General features: G+C 43.7%; 1 protein-coding gene across 2 annotated transcripts in view; it reads right to left on the bottom strand.

Moving 5' to 3' along the window:
- Positions 1 to 16,969, bottom strand: part of SERPINI1 (serpin family I member 1) — a 97,257-nt gene extending 80,288 nt beyond the window's left edge. Inside the window, exon 1 of one of the 2 annotated variants that reach the window (XR_014526449.1) lies at positions 16,775 to 16,951. The gene's annotated coding sequence lies outside the window, so the exon portion shown is untranslated. Of the gene's footprint in view, positions 1 to 16,774 lie in introns of both variants that reach the window. The other variant, XM_083504509.1, reaches the window with a different exon arrangement.
- Between the last annotated feature and the right edge of the window lie 189 nt (positions 16,970 to 17,158).

Raw genomic sequence — 17,158 nt, 5'->3', positions numbered from 1 at the left:
CAGCAAAAATTACAGCAGCGTTTTGTGAAGCTAGTGGGTTTGGGGATTTTTCATTTTGCAGGGAGGAGGAGAATATCAACACCTCATTGATTCAGTCCATGTCATGCTGGGAGACAAAGATGGTTAATTCGTGCAGGAGCATTCTAATGTGAAGAATATATACACGAGACAATCTGAAATCTGGGGTAGAATTGATTATACAATCTAGCCACACATCCCACGCTAGGGTTACGTTCCAGAGGCAGTGCCTTTATGCAAAAATTGCCTATAGCCAAAATTACCTATTTTCACCTGGCTTCTGATTGGCAAAGGGGGAGGAAGCCCTGTGTCTCTGCTTTCTTTGCTCACTCTTCCACCTACAAGCTATCTAGATGATGATGATGATGATGATGATGATGATGATAATAATAATAATAATAATAATAATAATTATTATTATTATTTATTATTTATATCTCGCCATCTGGCTGGGTTTCCCCAGCCACTCTGGGAGGCTTCCAACAAAATATTAAAATACAGTAATGCATCAAACATTAAAAGCTTCCCTAAACAGGGCTGCCTTCAGATGTCTTCTAAAAGTCTGGTAGTTGTTCTTCTCTTTGAAATGTGGTGGGAGGGCGTTCCACAGGGCGGGTGCCACTACCAAGAAGGCCCTCTGCCTGGTTCCCTGTAACTTGGCTTCTCGCAGCGAGGGAACCGCCAGAAGGTCCTCGGCGCTGGACCTCAGTGTCCGGGCAGAACGATGGGGGTGGAGATGCTCCTTCAGGTATACTAGTCCAAGGCCATTTAGGGCTTTAAAGGTCAGCACCAACACTTTGAATTGTGATCGGAAACGTACCGGGAGGACAGTACAGGGAGTTCAGAAGGGAGGAGGGATGCAGACCGAAAGAGACACAGGCAGAAGAAAAAGGCTTGAATGTATCTGGGATGAAGCTGCAGCCGAGCATGAAACATTGAATTTGCACAAATTAAATGTGCATGTGATCCTGATCGACTATATACACATACAGAGCCTGCTCACTGGTTAACCACACTGATATCTTTACTAGATATGTCAAGACACATCTCAAACAGGATTTTGTGGGTTTGTTTTTTTTAAACTTAACCCATTCCATTTTCTGGAGGCACAGAGAGAAGTACAACATTCCAGTTTGGTTCAACTCACCAGTGTGAATGGAAGAAGCAGGAGGAAATGGATTTCACAGCAGGGAGAAATTACATGTATGTGTCACATAGGCTATGATGTCAGAGTCAGGCCAGGATGTGAAAAACCACACTGACTCCCCACCAAAAAATAAAATAAAATGCCTGTACACATCCTAATTTAATGTGTGAGATACACAGCAGATAATTGCTCTAAATCTTGCTTTAATATGAGCAGGGAAAAACTATTCCAGAAAAGCAGATTTACAGAGTCAATTAAATTAAGTATTAGTTCATATTAGCTGTAGTGTTGAGTCACTGAGAACATGCAGCATCAGTTCATCCAATATTGAAAAGGAGATTGCCAGAAGGCGACGTTTGACTATCATTTTAAAGATATGTGCCCAAAGTGATATTTGATGGTTGTGGGAAGAACCCCCCCCCCAAAAAAAAGGCCATAGAGGACATATGCATCCAAATCTCATGTAGGAATCAACGGTCAAAAGAAGAATTAAACTATAATTGTAAATCAATGCAGAACCAGTTCAGTGGCCGACAGCCAGGTTTCAGTATTTCTTCTTAGACAGACTACTGTTTGGGCGTCACTCTCGTGATCCAAAGGAGTTGTGTTAATCATTATTGAAGCCTAAATAAACTTGTCCTCTTGAGCTGCCTATGAAAGATTATGCAGGAATTCACTCGCTTCCTTCCACTAACTGATGCAGTGGAATAGCCTGCGAATCTAGAGCACTTGTTTATAACAGTGAGGGTGTGTAGCTTTATGTTCCAAACCTTCCCAATGCAGATGAAAAAGCAGCTTTCAGACTCAGCAAAATTAGGATGGCAATGAGTTTTCACTGGAGGCCACCACATCCTAAAAATCTAGACCCAAACTTGGGTCTCCAGTTGTTTTGGGACTACAATTCCCATCATCCCTGACCACTGCTCCTACTAACTACAGGAAGATGGGAGCTGTAGTCCAAAAAGAGCTGGAGACCCAAGTTTGGGAAGCCCTCAATGACTTTCTGGGAAGCCACCTAAGTGACTCTTCACATGGGAAACCAGAAATGAAGTCCCATTTGCAAAGAGTTCCTTTCCAACGCTCTTCTAGTATGGCCTCGCTGCTTCTTCAATACGCAGCAGCAGAGAAGAACAAGGAAGTTGCAGTGAAATGGGAAGGAATCCTAGAGTGAACATTCTCTAGGTCAGTCTTCCCCAACCTTGGACACCCCCATATCTTGTTGGACATGCACCTCCATCATCCCCAGCCAGGATGGCCAGTGGTCAGCGATGACGGCATCTGAAGTCCCACAACATCATATGGAGACCTAAGCTTGAGGAAGGTTCCTCGAGTTCAGGGGTGGGGGAAACTTGTTCAGCCAGAGGGAGACATATGCAAGTGGCAGGTGGGGCAGGAGTCAAAAAGTGGGTGGAGTAAAGGATGTGGCTCACATCTGCATAATAATCAACATTGCAAAGTCAAAACACGCATAAATCTACCTCTGCAGTTTCATCCAAGTAAACAAGAAGAATGATCACAATTCAATTGTATTTTTCAGCCACTCAAATGCACCTGAGAATGCAGATCAAGGTCAGGGAAGTGTGTGTGTGTGTGTGTGTGTGTGTGTGAGAGAGAGAGAGAGAGAGAGAGAGTGCGTGAGAGACCTGAGGTGGTGACATGGCTTGGGGGCTAAGCAGAGATGCTTGGAGGCTGGACCCACCCATTCTCTAGGGGGAAAAAATGTTCAATCACATAATAATAATAATTTATTATTTATACCCCGCCCATCTGGCTGAGTTTCCCCAGCCACTCTGTGCGGCTCCCAATCAAGTGTTAAAATACCTTGTGGGGAGGCTCTCCCTGTGTCTCTGCTGTCTTTGCTCACTCTTCCACCTACAAGCTATCTAGATGATGATGATATTAATAACAATAACAATAATAAGAAGAAGTTATTATTTATACCTCACCATCTGGCTGGGTTTCCCCAGCCACTCTGGGAGGCTTCCAACAAAATAAAATACAGTAAATGCATCAAACATTAAAATACAGTAATGCATCAAACATTAAAAGCTTCCCTAAACAGGGCTGCCTTCAGATGTCTTTTAAAGATAGGATAGCTGCTTATTTACTTCACATCTGAAGGGAGGGTGTTCCACAGGGTGGGCGCCACTACCGAGAAGGCCCTCTGTCTGGTTCTCTGTAACCTCACTTCTTGCAATGAGGGAACCGCCAGAAGGCCCTCAGAGCTGGACCTGAGTGTCTGGGCAGAACGATGGGGGTGGAGATGCTCCTTCAGGTATACAGGATCGAGGCCGTTTAGGGCTTTAAAGGTCAGCAACAACACTTTGAATTGTGCTTGGAAATGTCCTGGGTGTGTGGGAGTGGGAGTACATGGGTGTGGGAGTGAATTCAAACCAGCCGTGATTCCAACTGATAATTCATAAGGGCAGGAATTGGTTCCACTCAGGCACTTGCCAGCTATTAAGGACCCCGTGGTGAACTGTGAATGAATTGTGTCTTTGAATTATGGACTAAACAAACAACCGCCACCTCTCAGAATGCATGATTCATAAATATGCCTGCAGCGTTCATACCAGTCTTGAGAAAAAAAACATCCAAGAGGAATGATCTACAAAGAGATTTCGGTCACGCGTGCCTAGTCGCTCCCATCAAACTACTTGTGAATGCAACATGAGATCAAGGACATTAAGGCTCTGCAACCTCAGTGGCCAGAAAGCTGCGCTCATGAAACAGAACAGAGAGCTGGGAGGCTTTTTATCATGCCTAAGTACCCTTCCCTTGATGCACCAGCAGAGATCTATTTCAGGGCGGCAGAAGCAGACATCAGAAGTCTTGCCTTCTGCCAGAGGGAGGATGCAGAGTTTATCTCATCATAATGTAGTATTTGTTTGCTTCCTTTATATACCACCCTTTTTTTAAAGGAGGAGTGGAGGACCTTTTTTCAGCCAGAGGGCTAGGTTCCCTTCCGAGGGCCGCACACCATTGGTGGGTGGAGCCAGAGGGGGAAAGTGGACAGGGCATTAAATGTACAGTGGAACCTCGGGTTGCGAACGTGATCCGTGCAGGAGGCATGTTCACAACCCGCAGCTTTCGCAACCCGCAACGCCGCATCTGCGTACGCGCATGATGCGATTCGGCGCTTCTGCGCAAAGCACAATTTAGTGCTTCTGCGCATGTGCCGAAACCCGGAAGTAACCCATTCTGGTACTTCTGGGTTCGGCGCATTCGTAACCCAAAAACGCGCAACCCACAGCAATCGCAACCCGAGGTATGACTGTACATTTTACCATTGTACCATAACCTAATTTCTACACACATTCCTTTCTATCCTTTATCCAGGCAAGAAAGGGACATTATCAGAGTCCAAGGACACATTCCTGTAAGAAAAGGGGTATGTCGCAGGGCCAGTGCGGTCTGTAGAGTCCTGGCTTGTGCATGATGTGCAGTTTCACTCTAATGCCCACTGCATCGACATATCTGGAAACCAATATGTTTTTATGGCAGGACAGGGGCGCCGCCATGCTCTTGGAAATGTTCAGGATTGGGGTTTCACGCAGCTGAGGCAGAACGGAAAGTTCTCCTATAAAACCCGAGCAGCGTAGAAATATTGATTAAAGCAGCGCTGGAATGAGACAGCCACAGGTATACAAGTTGTATAGTGTATCTTATTACTCAGATTTATTGCCGAGTTTATGTTCTATATTTCATCAGTTACCTGAGGAGAATTTAAGGATTAAAATTTGGCATCTCGCAAATCTAAAGAGGAAGCAGTTCCATTACACATTTTCACACGAGGAAGGAAAATGTTAAGATTAATGTACTCCTCTAGTGACTGCAAAGCCAACCTACTTACGGCGTTTCATGTTATTAAATCTAACTGAAATTATCTTTCGGACACTTCCCTTCCAAAACCTAGAATCGAGTTTCCATAGTTCCTCCAAGTCAGTTGACAAACAAGGACTATGGAAGAGATACAAGTGTGCGTTAGAGTTTGAGGTGTTACAGGCGTGTCCAATGCTCTGTAAGTGGAACTTTGCTTGTGCCCCAAAAATCAGCTCTGGAGAATCCCTCAACCCTCCAGATGTAATTTTGAAGGTTTATGGGGGGCTGTAGGGGAGAGAAGGTGGAGATTCCATTCCACAAGTGGAAGTATTTTGCATTAGTGGAACAGGAAGCTTGACAATTACCCAACACACTTGTCTTGAGTCAGAATTAGGGGTGACTGACTTGAAACCCCACCCAACCATACAGGAGTTTGGTTCAGATGCAATTGGAAACCGCTGTTTAGATTGTGAACAGGTTGTGGCAGACCCTGGGCTTACATGCTGCCTTGCTCTTCCAACTTTATGCCCACAAGGAAGATTTTTAAACTTTCCTATTTTGATTTTAAGTTAGCTAACAGTAGTACTCTGTGATATCCAAACGTGGGGAACTGCAATGTGCTAAAAATAGGGATAGCAAGAACAAATCATGATCCGAAACCCTGGTTTGTTCCCCTGGTTTATCCTTAGTAGCTGTGGTTAAAGCAAACCACAGTTGTGAGCCTGTTCATCACAGTAAACTGTAGTTTGAAGATCAGCTACTTCTTCTGGGCACGGAAAAGAAGGGGAGGTAGCATACAAGCCAAACGTTCCCCTCAGCTCTCTTATGCAAAACAGTTTCCCTTTTATGTTTGAACTAAGCCCCATTCATTGGTATGACCCTTTGGAGGCGTGCAATATACCAACAGGTTAACAATATAAGGCCCTTGTTATGAAAAAGAAGAGTGAATTTGGTAATCTCTGTCCATTTGTTAGCTAGGAGAATCAATTCATTTCTGCCACATGTATAGCTTTGATTTATTAAAATTTGTTGAATCATCAGAGCAAGCAGAACAGAATCTGCCATCCTTGTTTTGTTCAAACTAAGGGAAAGTAACAAACAAAGCTATTCAGAGGAGGAGGACATTACGGCTGCCAATACACTCATCAAATCACGAAAATCAATTTGCTCTTTAAAATCCCGATTCTAGGCTTTCCTGAACTTATGAAACATTAAGCCTCACTCCAAAAAGAACATCTGCCTTATCTTTTACACAGCATGCACAACTGGGCATTGCCAAATACTCTCATTAGTAAGGAGGAGCATTAAAAAAACAAGATGACTTTTGGCAGGGCTGAGGGAGAGATACACCCACCCACACATCTATTTCCTTTGTGTGAAAAAAAAAATACCATAATGACTTGGTACAAGGTGGCCTTCCTGTGCAACTGCAATTGTTGTTGTTGTTTAGTTGTGTCTGACTCTTCGTGATCCCATGGACCAGAGCACGCCAGGCACTCCTGTCTTCCACTGCCTCCTGCAATTTGGTCAAACTCATGTTAGTAGCTTCGAGAACACTGTCCAACCATCTCGCCCTCTGTCGTCCCCTTCTCCTTGTGCCCTCCATCTTTCCCAACATCAGGGTCTTTTCCAGGGAGTCTTCTCTTCTCATGAGGTGGCCAAAGTATTGGAGCCTCAGCTTCACAATCTGTCCTTCCAGTGAGCACTCAGGGCTGATTTCCTTCAGAATGGAGAGGTTTGATCTTCTTGTAGCCCATGGGACTCTCAAGAGTCTCCTCCAGCACCATAATTCAAAAGCATCAATTCTTCGGTGATCAGCCTCAATACTCAACATCAATTCACAACAGTTTTGAAATTACTATTAATGCATGTGGTTGCTATTATATGCCTAAGGGACACCCACAATGCAAAAATCCCTGCCCACCAATTACACTCCTCAGATGCAGTGTTTCAGATGGAGTTTCCCAGAAACTCTCCTAAGCTTCAGCATTTTTTGGAAATTTCATCTCAATTAAGTATTACTGTACTTTGATTTAAAGATTCTGGGCAGGGATCTACAGGTTACTAGGCTGTGTTTATGCTTCAACACACCCTGGGCATTATCCTTCCTTATATAAGAGAGCTGTGGTTTCTTTGAATTTATGTCAAGCAGAACTAGAGAGTGCTCTGAGTTATGAGTTTAAAAACAAAGCAAATACTGGTCTGTCGGGGGTTCGAAACAAGCATCTAACTAAAAACAAGTGCTGTGCCAAAATCCCTCCTCCAGTTTATCAAAAGTTCTATTCATCTCCTTTCAACAAGCCTAAATGGAGATTGTTCTCCCAGTTGGTCTCTGTATTAGATTTGAAATTGATTTTATATATGCAATTGTTGTTTCTTGTTTTACATGTAATCGTAAAAAAAGTTTTTATATATGCAGTTGTTTTAACTGATTTTATATAGGTTTTTATTGAGTAGTAAATTGGTTCAAGATGACTCACAGGAAGCAATTCATAAATGAGCTAAATAAATAAATGATTGTTTTTGAAAGGGGCACTCAAAAATTCTTTAGCATTTTGGTCAGTGTGGGTTCTGACCATGTATTATTGTAAGGCAACCAAGGATGGTGTGTGTGTGTGTGTGTGTGTCCCAGCAAACATTTGCCCAGACACTGCAGCCTCCCTGGCTGCATACACCACCTGACCTGAAAAAGCCCTGTGGGTGGAGTTACCTTTTGATGTCTTCCCCTGAAGTACAGGCACCCAGGAAGGCTGACTACAGCATACAAATCAGTGAGATAAGTAGTAGAATGAAAGCAAGGATGCCCACAAACACCTTTTGGTGACTTCAGAAGTAAGGAAAGCATGACACAAACCTGCACTCGACACATGAGAATTTCCTTTATATTCTCAAATACAATTTATATTATAGTTTCAAATACAATTTATTTCCTCATTAACTGATGGCGAATAGTTTTTTTGGGGGGCGGCGGGATTTTTGGAGCAGCACTACTAGTAACAGTCAGACTACCTGGGAGACAATTAATGCTTTTTAAAATAAAATAAAATAGTGCTTTCCTTATTTGCATGCCCTTTCCTCACAATTACTTAACACTTTTATGATGTCGTTTGGTTTGCACTCGGCGGAGAGCATTTGTTTGCACCCTGCTGGTTAGAGGGGACAGGATCTTGCTTGTACCACACTGAGGAACCGGGAGAAACAATAAACACGCCTATGGGAGGAATTGCTACGCTGCACTTAAGCCTTGAGGCAAGCCAAGTTATTTTCTCTTTCCTTTGCCTGTTAAGAGAGGAAGAGAAGAATAATTGAATTTCGTCTTACAGTGTATGCCACCAGGCTTAATAATTCTGCCACTTCCCTCTGGGAAAGATAATCAACACTTTGCTTGGGAACATTGGCTGATTATACACATTGATTGTGCAACCCTATGCCCCAAAATAAGCCTGAATTCAACACATGCGCTTCCAAGCAGATGTGAATGGGACCGCACCCACCCCTGTTCTTTTCTCTACAGTGGTAGGCACCAGGACATAATATTTTTGATCCTTACTGCCCAATGCATCTGTCTGACCTGTAGCAGCTCACACTATGCACATAGGTACTAGCTTTCTATACCATGTAGGATACAAGGTCTTTCCCAGGCTACTAGGCATAGTTAAAGGAAATAATAATGCAAATGGACCTGATTCACACAAAAGAAGAGTTTCTTCACACTGTTATAAAAGAATTGGAAGAGCCACAAAAAGATTCCATTGAACACATGGATTGATAATATGGACAGATTAGCTATATACGAACGAATTGCATGTCAACGCAAAATAAGAATGGATAAATATGAAGAAATCTGGAACGAATATTTAAGCGATAAGGCGGATAGTGGTGGGAAGTAGGGGGAGGAGAGAGAGGTGGGAAAATATTGTTTAAAAAGGTGTAGTCGTAGGTATATCAGTGTATCCAAATCTGAACTGTCACATTGTGTTATTATTGCTATTATGGTTTTTGTTGTATGTGTCTTTTGATGTTTGTATCAAAATATGATTAAACAAATTTTTAAAAATAAATAAAAGCCAACAGGCAATGGACAGAGCAAGCTAGATGAAAGAGGCGAGGAGTGGGGTCTGGGTCACACGACATGGTAAACTGAAATATGCGCCCAGAGACGAGCATGAAGCTGCTCTATGGCCCATTGGTTGTTGTTGTTTCTTTAAGGTTGAATTCACACATGAGTTTATTCTCTTAGCCCGACGCTTCCCAGTTAATTTTTGTGCTTTCACACGAAGTATAGGCCATTTCTGGAAGTCTAGTGAAACATACAGAGAATTTGGAGCTCAAATTTCAGTTAGAAACTGGGATAGAAAAGCTAGGAGCCAAATGGCTTCTGGGACTGGGTTGTGGGCACCAAAACAGAATGTCTAGTCGCCACGAGGGGGGGGGGTCAGAAACCACTGGTTTTTTTATTATTTTGATAAGCATGAATTAATACGCAATTCACATAAGTGACACATCACTAATATCACATTTTTAGCAGAAATTGTTGTTACATGTTTAATTTGGTGTTTATAGATATAGATACCATACTTCAGTTTTCAAAACTACTCTTTATTGTTAAACACAGGGGTCAGCAAACTTTTTCAGCAGGGGGCTGGTCCACTGTTGCTTAGACCTGTGGGGGGCCGGACTCTATTTTGAATATAAAAATAAAAATGAACGAATTCCTATGCCCCACAAATAACCCAGAGATGGATTTTAAATAAAAGCACACATTCTACTCATGTAAAAACACCAGGCAGGCCCCACAAATGACCCAGAGATGCATTTTAAATAAAAGGACACATTCTACTCATGTAAAAACTTACTTATTCCCGGACCGTCCGCGGGCCGGACTGAGAAGGTGTTTGGGCTGGATCCGGCCCCCGGGCTTTAGTTTGCCTACCCATGCCTTAACGTAATGTCTATCCTTAACATATACTTTGAATCTTCAAAGTACATCCATTTCAGTAATTCTTGCGTGTCAGCCAGGTGCAAAAAATGGCACCCAGACTTTTGGAGGTGCTCACAAATGGAGAATCTTTAGTTGCAAAAACGCGCCTGGTGCCCTGCTAATTTCGAACCCTGAGCTCACTTCCATGCCAACAGCTGTCAGAAAAAAAATCTGTTTGCAATCCCATTAGCCTCCAAAATTGCAGGAGTAAAGTGATAGAATATAGCATGTGTTTCCATGTTATTTGATTCCTGAACAAATCTGTTTGCAGCCCCCATAACCAGGAAAATAGCTGGAGTAAAGTGCCAAAATCTGGAGTTTCCCCCCTGCCGTTTTAATGGGGGAATTGTGGGGGAACAGAAGCACAAATGTGTGGAAAGGGTTGGGGAACAGAGATGTCAGCCAATAATGTTTGTTGCGTCACAACACGATCACTGGTGTGAATTACTTTTAGTGCAGCACATCAGTCAAAAAGCCGCCGTTCCATAAAACAACAGGTAATGCTGTGTGATAGGAACATTAGTAAAGAGGATAGAAGCAATAGTATAATAATCGGGGAAACTAATCAATATTCTCTACATCTGAAAACACCCTGACTGGTGTGCTGAGCTAAGTCAAGTTTCGACTTAGCGCATTGTCTGAATCCGAGCTTGAAGTTAAGCTCCCCCCTTGATATCACGAGCTGGAGCCAATAAGCCATGCAAGTCAATGAGACACACTTCCTGAGAAAACATGCTTAGGATTGTGATGCTCAATTGATATTTTGAGCTTTAGGATAAACTTTAAAAGGCAAGAATAAAGGGGCTGGGATCCAAAAGGCCACATGGGGAACATCTGAAGGCAGAACGAAGCTTGCAAGCACTCCTCTCTACTTCTGACTGCAGACTTCCACTCCAGACAACAAGCCCTGCTCAAAAACTCGGGGGACCTTAAGAAAAGCTTCCGATACAACTCAAGAAGCTGCAGTAGACGGGAGGGAGGAGGTTCTGGTGTGCGTTTGTGTGTTCAGTGTGCCTTAGGGACTCCTTGGATCTCCTGTAAATAGGAATGAAAGATAAAAGGAACATAATATCCTGCCTCAGTGGGACACCTATGTGTTACTGCGAAGAGAAAGGGTTGGATCCAGATTTGGCAGGAGAACAAGTCACTTCTGCAAGTGTACAGTGGTACCTCGGGTTAAGAACCTGACCTGAAACTGTTCTTAACCTGAAGCACCACTTTAGCTAATGGGGCCTCCTGCTGCCGCTGTGCGATTTCTGTTCTCATCCTGAAGCAAAGTTCTTAACCCGAGGTACTATTTCTGGGTTAGCAGAGTCTGTAACCTGAAGCATCTGTAACCTGAGGTACCACTGTACTAGGTGCTAAAAAGGTAAAGGGACCCCTGACCATTAGGTCCAGTTGCGGACGACTTTGGTGTTGCGGCGCTCATCTCGCTCTATATAGGCCGAGGGAGCCGGCGTTTGTCTGCAGACAGATTCCAGGTCATGTGGCCAGCATGACTAAGCTGCTTCTGACGAACCAGAGCAGCTCACTGAAACGCCGTTTACCTTCCCGCCCGAGCGGTACCTATTTATCTACCTGCACTTTGACGTGCTTGCAAACTGCTAGGTTGGCAGGAGCAGGGACCGAGCAACAGGAGCTCACCCCGTCGTGGGGATTCGAACTGCCGACCTTCTGATCGGCAAGCCCTAGGCTCAGTGGTTTAACCCACAGCGCCACCCACGTCACTCATACTTGGTGATCGAGAGAAGCAATTTTTACCCATTTCTGAAGGTTGCATTGAACACTGTCATTCTGCATGTGCAACAGACTTCTGCCTGAGGAAGGAAACGTATCTCTCCTCTACTCTGCAGCCTTCTGTGCTCCAGAGAGGTTGGGGGGGACGGGACGATGACCACCACCCAGAGCAGATTTGGGGGTTGCGCAAGGAGAAGAGGGAGATGCTTCATTGTTCAAGCCAAACTCCATGCACACAGGACTGGATTCAGTCCCGTAACTCCTAAGAATCTGCTCTGCATGGTTAAGCGACCCTCCAGAATGGTGTGGGAAACGAAGGTGGGAATTGCGAAAGGGATAAAGGTTAAAAAACAACCTCCACTCCTTGCTCCAGTGGGTTTTGCATCCTTCCATGGATGGAAGGGGAAGTCTAAATCCAACACAGAAGGTGTACAGTATGGAAACCTACAGAAACAGAGGTTTATTGTAGAACTTCGATGTTCAGTTGATCAATATGAAAACTGATGATGACCTGCCTTATGGGCAGGACTGGGGTTTTTAAAAATTAAAATATTTACAAAAATGGTAGCTGGGGGTTGCCATCATAGAAATGGCATTCCCTGATGTAGTAAAGTTAAAACAGTGCTTTCTACAAATCATGGGTGCATCACCTATAAGTTTGGTTTTCTGCCTTCAGGACTATGCCTTTTGTTCATGTGTAAGTGTGTGCAGTTTTAATCAATAATTTAGTCATCAAAATTCACAATTAATCAAACTCATATAACTAACCCACTAAGAGTTCTTTAATCAGGTAGCAATTTATAAAAGCTCATGTCATAATAAAAACCTACTTCATGCTATCTTCAAAGCTACAGCAGTTTGTCATGCAGGAGATGGAGAAGGCTTATTCTCCAATGTTTGTAGAGCAAGTCTAGAACTAATAAGTGGAAGCAAATTTCGGCTGCATTCACACAGAAGTTTATTCCATTTCCTCTGATGGTTCCCTAACTTGTTCATTTCTGCATTATGTTTGAGCGTTCACATGATGTAAACTGCACTTCAGGGAAACTAAGGACACATGTATATGCAGGGCTGATTTTGCTGGTATTTGATTCTAATGGGGGGAAACAGCTGGCAGTCCCCTTAAACCAGAACAAGAGATAGAACTGTGGGTGGTACATAAGAATGCAGTTCTTTCCTGCGATTTTCATGGGGGAACAGAAGCACACATATGCAGAAAACATGGGGGAGAGCGATGCTGTCCAATAACACCCATTACTGACAGAAAGTGCCTACCGATGTTTAGTTGCCAAACAAAATTTAGCTGCAGCATGGCAATATATTGGGTCCAAAAGCTGCATCTGCATAACCCAACAGGTTATACTGCAGTGTGAAAGGACATTAGAAAATGGAACCAAAATGCTAGCACTACAACCAGGAAAATGAATGCAATATTCCCCATGTCCAAACACACCCTGTGTCTAAATGGCCTAACAGGAAGACGAGTCAGACATTGGAACAGACCACTTTGGGAGGTCATGGGCTTTGCTATGTGGAGGTGCAGAGGCTGTAGGACCATCCATCAGGGATTTTGCTGTTGCTGGACTACAGCTCCTATCACCCTTGACCACTGGCTATGCTAGCTGGGGATGTTGTCCAACAACAGCCAGAGGCGCGAGGTTATGAAAGGCGGGACTTAGGTGACCTCCCATTATTCTGAGATCACAGGCATGAATTGGACAGAGAAGTAGCTACATTCAGAGCTACCCTGATTGAGCAGAAAGATGAACTCCTTATTGTTGCTCTTATGGAACCTCAAGTTGGCCAATGCAAAGGCACTGGACAGCAACCTAAGAAAAGATCTGCTGGCAGAAGACTCATCTAAGTCCAGCACCATGTTCTCCCAGTGACCAACTAGATGTCCATGGGAAAACTGCAAGCAAGACCGAAAGCAGTAGCTCTAGATGTGTCACCAGTACTGAGTTCACCTGTCTTCCGTATGCCTACTACAGCTCATTTGTGCATGATTGGGGGGCGGGGCGGGGAAGGATAAACCAAAGGCAACAGAGGTCAGAAACTTGTGGGAATGTAAGATATGGGCCCCCAAAAGCTGGAGTGGGGAACATGAATATAAAGCATAATCTAAGCACCAAAATATGAGCTATGGCTTAATCCTCAAAACCTTGTGCCAGTGCACATACATACTCAGGACCAGGCATATAGACCGCTGCACCCATTGCTATGTTCAAAGGGAGTATTTGCAAATCCTGAAGGCTGTTAAATATTAGCAACTATCACTGTGGCGTACAACACTGAAAATACATTAAATACGATATAGAAAAACAAGTTTCCAGAAGAAATCTGATATTGCCTGCTGGTCAACTCGTCTTTCTGGGAAAGCCTGTATAATTAGGTGAATTTTTGGCATCTGACAAGGTGTATACAATGTCAGAATGAATATAAAGGGCAGTGCATTCTAGAGGAGTACAGCAAAACAAATGGGCCGGTCCAAGTGCTGCAATTCATCAGTTACTCCAAAGTAATTTCACAGACGGCAACAATTACATTTGTTAATGATGTACAGAGCTTTACTCTCCTCGGCATGAAAGGTTTCAGAATATAAATTGGCTGCATCCTAAGGGAATAAGTTCTGCTGAACTGATCTGAGCTTATTTACTATGTGGAAGGGCTGTAGCTCAGTGGTACATCTGTTCCACAAGATGAAGGTAATAGGTTCAATCACTGGCATCACCAGGTAGGTGTCTGAAGCCTTTGAGTGCTACTTCCAGTGTAGAAATACTGGACTAGATGGACCAGTGGTTTGGGATAAGGACATCACCTGAAGTAAACACATTTAGGATTACACCTCTAAAAAACACACCAAAAGACAGAAACTTCCAAAACAAAATCCTAGGCAATCTTTTATTTTCACCTAGGCGCTACGCTACTGACATTGGTTTCCTATTATTATTTTGGCTTAAATCCAGTTTGGAAGTGTAAATTGTCAAGCTTAAGAAAATGTCAACATCTGCTCCTCTCAACACTTGAAATCTTCTCATAATCTCATGGACTGTTCCGAAAAACACAACACTGGGAAACTTGAAATGTCTGCATTTCTCTGTCATAGGATTACTTCACCTTTAGCCTACAAGTAGCATCACAGAACACAATGCTGAGAAGCGCTCTGTGATTAACTATGGGAAGAAAGGGGAAAATGTGAAGACTAGAACGCTAAGGAGATTTTTCTTCTTCTTAAGAGGGTGTAACATTCAGATGCATTTCATAACGTTCTTGCTTCTTACTCTTTGTCAAATGGGGAAAAGTGATGAATGATGACACACTATGCTGCTGTCCAATATAGCTGAAGTCTCACTTGCACTGTACAGAGGCAGTACTTTCAAAGGCAGCAGTTTCAAAGGTAACACAGATTTTCTGCAGAGTAGTTCTCCGTTATCACCACTGGTTGACAGGGTCAATGATCTGATGCAACTAGTATGTAAGATTCCCGATTCTCTTTCCCCTGGCTTAATTTTAAACACCAATTTTTGGTTCTGCAATTTCACATGGAATGTGAAACTTCCAAAGTTCTAATCAAAGATGGGTCTCGTATTTGCAAGTGGCATGCATTAGCAACCATCTAGAGACATGCAAATTATATAATTGGAAGCATAATATAAAGCAGACTCACTGATTAATAGGAATAAATCTCTGCACACTTATCCAGAAGTATGTCCCAATGAATTCAGAAGGGCCTTCTTCTGAGTAAACATTTCCAGAATTAGGCTGCAGATCCAAGTTTCTCAGCACACAACCAGGTCTCTACACAGAAGGAAACCCATCTGTGTTGAATGGGGCATACTCCTAAGACAGCGTACAGAGAATTATAACCTTAAGTGTACTGGAGACCCAAATGTAGATGGCTTGTTAAAACTGCATAATTCACCCCCTCTACATCACTACATCACCTCCTTTCCTATTGTTGGTAAGATTGTTTAATACACAGTTTGAGAACTCACTTTCATTTTCTTCTTTTAACAGCAGCTAGAACTATTAAACAATGATGCACTTGAAGTCAATGGCGAAACTGCCACCGATTTCAGTTTCTATCAATAGACATGAAAATATACAACGCCCATAGGCTGAGGATACTTTTATTGGACTGATATTCAATATACTGTACACAAAGATTCAATATAAAACGTCCAACATGTTTTAAAAACAGTTCATTAAGAGAAGCCCTGATGCTTTGCAGCAGAAGCCACCGTAGGAGGAGATAGGTATGAAATTAACACAGATAGCATCTCGAATAAATATCAAGAGCGCCTAATCTAAGGTGATACATATTAAGAGGCAGCAATAATAGCGCCTCTGTCACACACAGAGAGACGCACCCACGAACACTAAAATGCTACTTCTCAGCGTTACATTTTAAAGTTCTGCACATTTCCTACAGTAAATGGCATCATTGTCTGAATGACTCCCAGCAAAGAGCACATGTGAATCGCCGCTTACGGAGAATGGCAATGGGTGAAAACGAGTAAAAGGAGCATTTTCTCTAATGACTCAGAGAAATCGGGCATTGGCCAAAATCCCGATGAGGAAAAGAAAGAGAAAGAAAAGATCGCAGGGCTTAGTTTGGGCTTTTGTTTCTGAGGAAACGCGTCTCGTTTGCATAATATGCGGGCACAAGAATATATATACACCCTCTTAGGCACCAGAGGGAAGAAAACAGCCGCGGCTCTTTATCAGTGCCTCGGAGGGATTCGCCAAGCCGCGTCTACGAAACCGAGGCGGCATTTCCTAAGAGATCGAAAGTGGCTTAAGTTGTTTGCCTGAAACATCTGGCACCCGCGATAAAAGAAAAAGGAGCAGCGTGCCGTTCTTTTGAGCAGCAAGGGAACCTTTTTTAAAAAAAATCTTTTTGAGAACACCGCCAAACGCAACCCCTTGCGCCGTTCTTTCAAAAGCGCTGAAAATAACTATCCTATTCAAGAAAGAGAGATAGCCTAGCTCTGCTTCTTCCACCCCGCAAAAGCGGCACTGGCTGCAGCAGGGTTGCTGCTGCTGCTGCTGCCGGCGCGCTCGCCTACCTGAGAGCCGGTCTGGCGATGCGGGCGACGCAGCTGTTGCAGGTGTGGCTGCACCCCTGGCTCGCTCCGCAGCAGCAGCAGCAGCTCCTTTCACCGGAGCAGCGAACGCAACAGCAGCAGCAGCAGCAAGCGAGCGCGAGCACCGCCTCCGGGGTTGTTTCTCTCTCGTCTCTCAGCGCCTGGAATAGTTTCCCCCTTTTCCCCGCCCCGTTGTTTCCCATACATGGTCAACGCCCCGCCTCCTTCCCCAGTTCCGCGCCCTGATTGGCTCGCTCTCCCACCCTCCTCCTGGCCCCTCTCATGCCTCCCTTTTTTCCCCCTCCGTCGCCTGGCTTCGTCCCTCCCGCAATGCTTCTCGGGAGCTGTAGTCTTTCTGAGAAGCGG

Source organism: Podarcis liolepis (genome assembly GCF_965112155.1).
Source record: "Podarcis liolepis genome assembly, chromosome: 5".
Lineage (NCBI taxonomy): Eukaryota > Metazoa > Chordata > Lepidosauria > Squamata > Lacertidae > Podarcis > Podarcis liolepis.
Note: the sequence above shows the minus strand (reverse complement) of the source record. Positions and strands in the feature narration are given on the sequence as shown.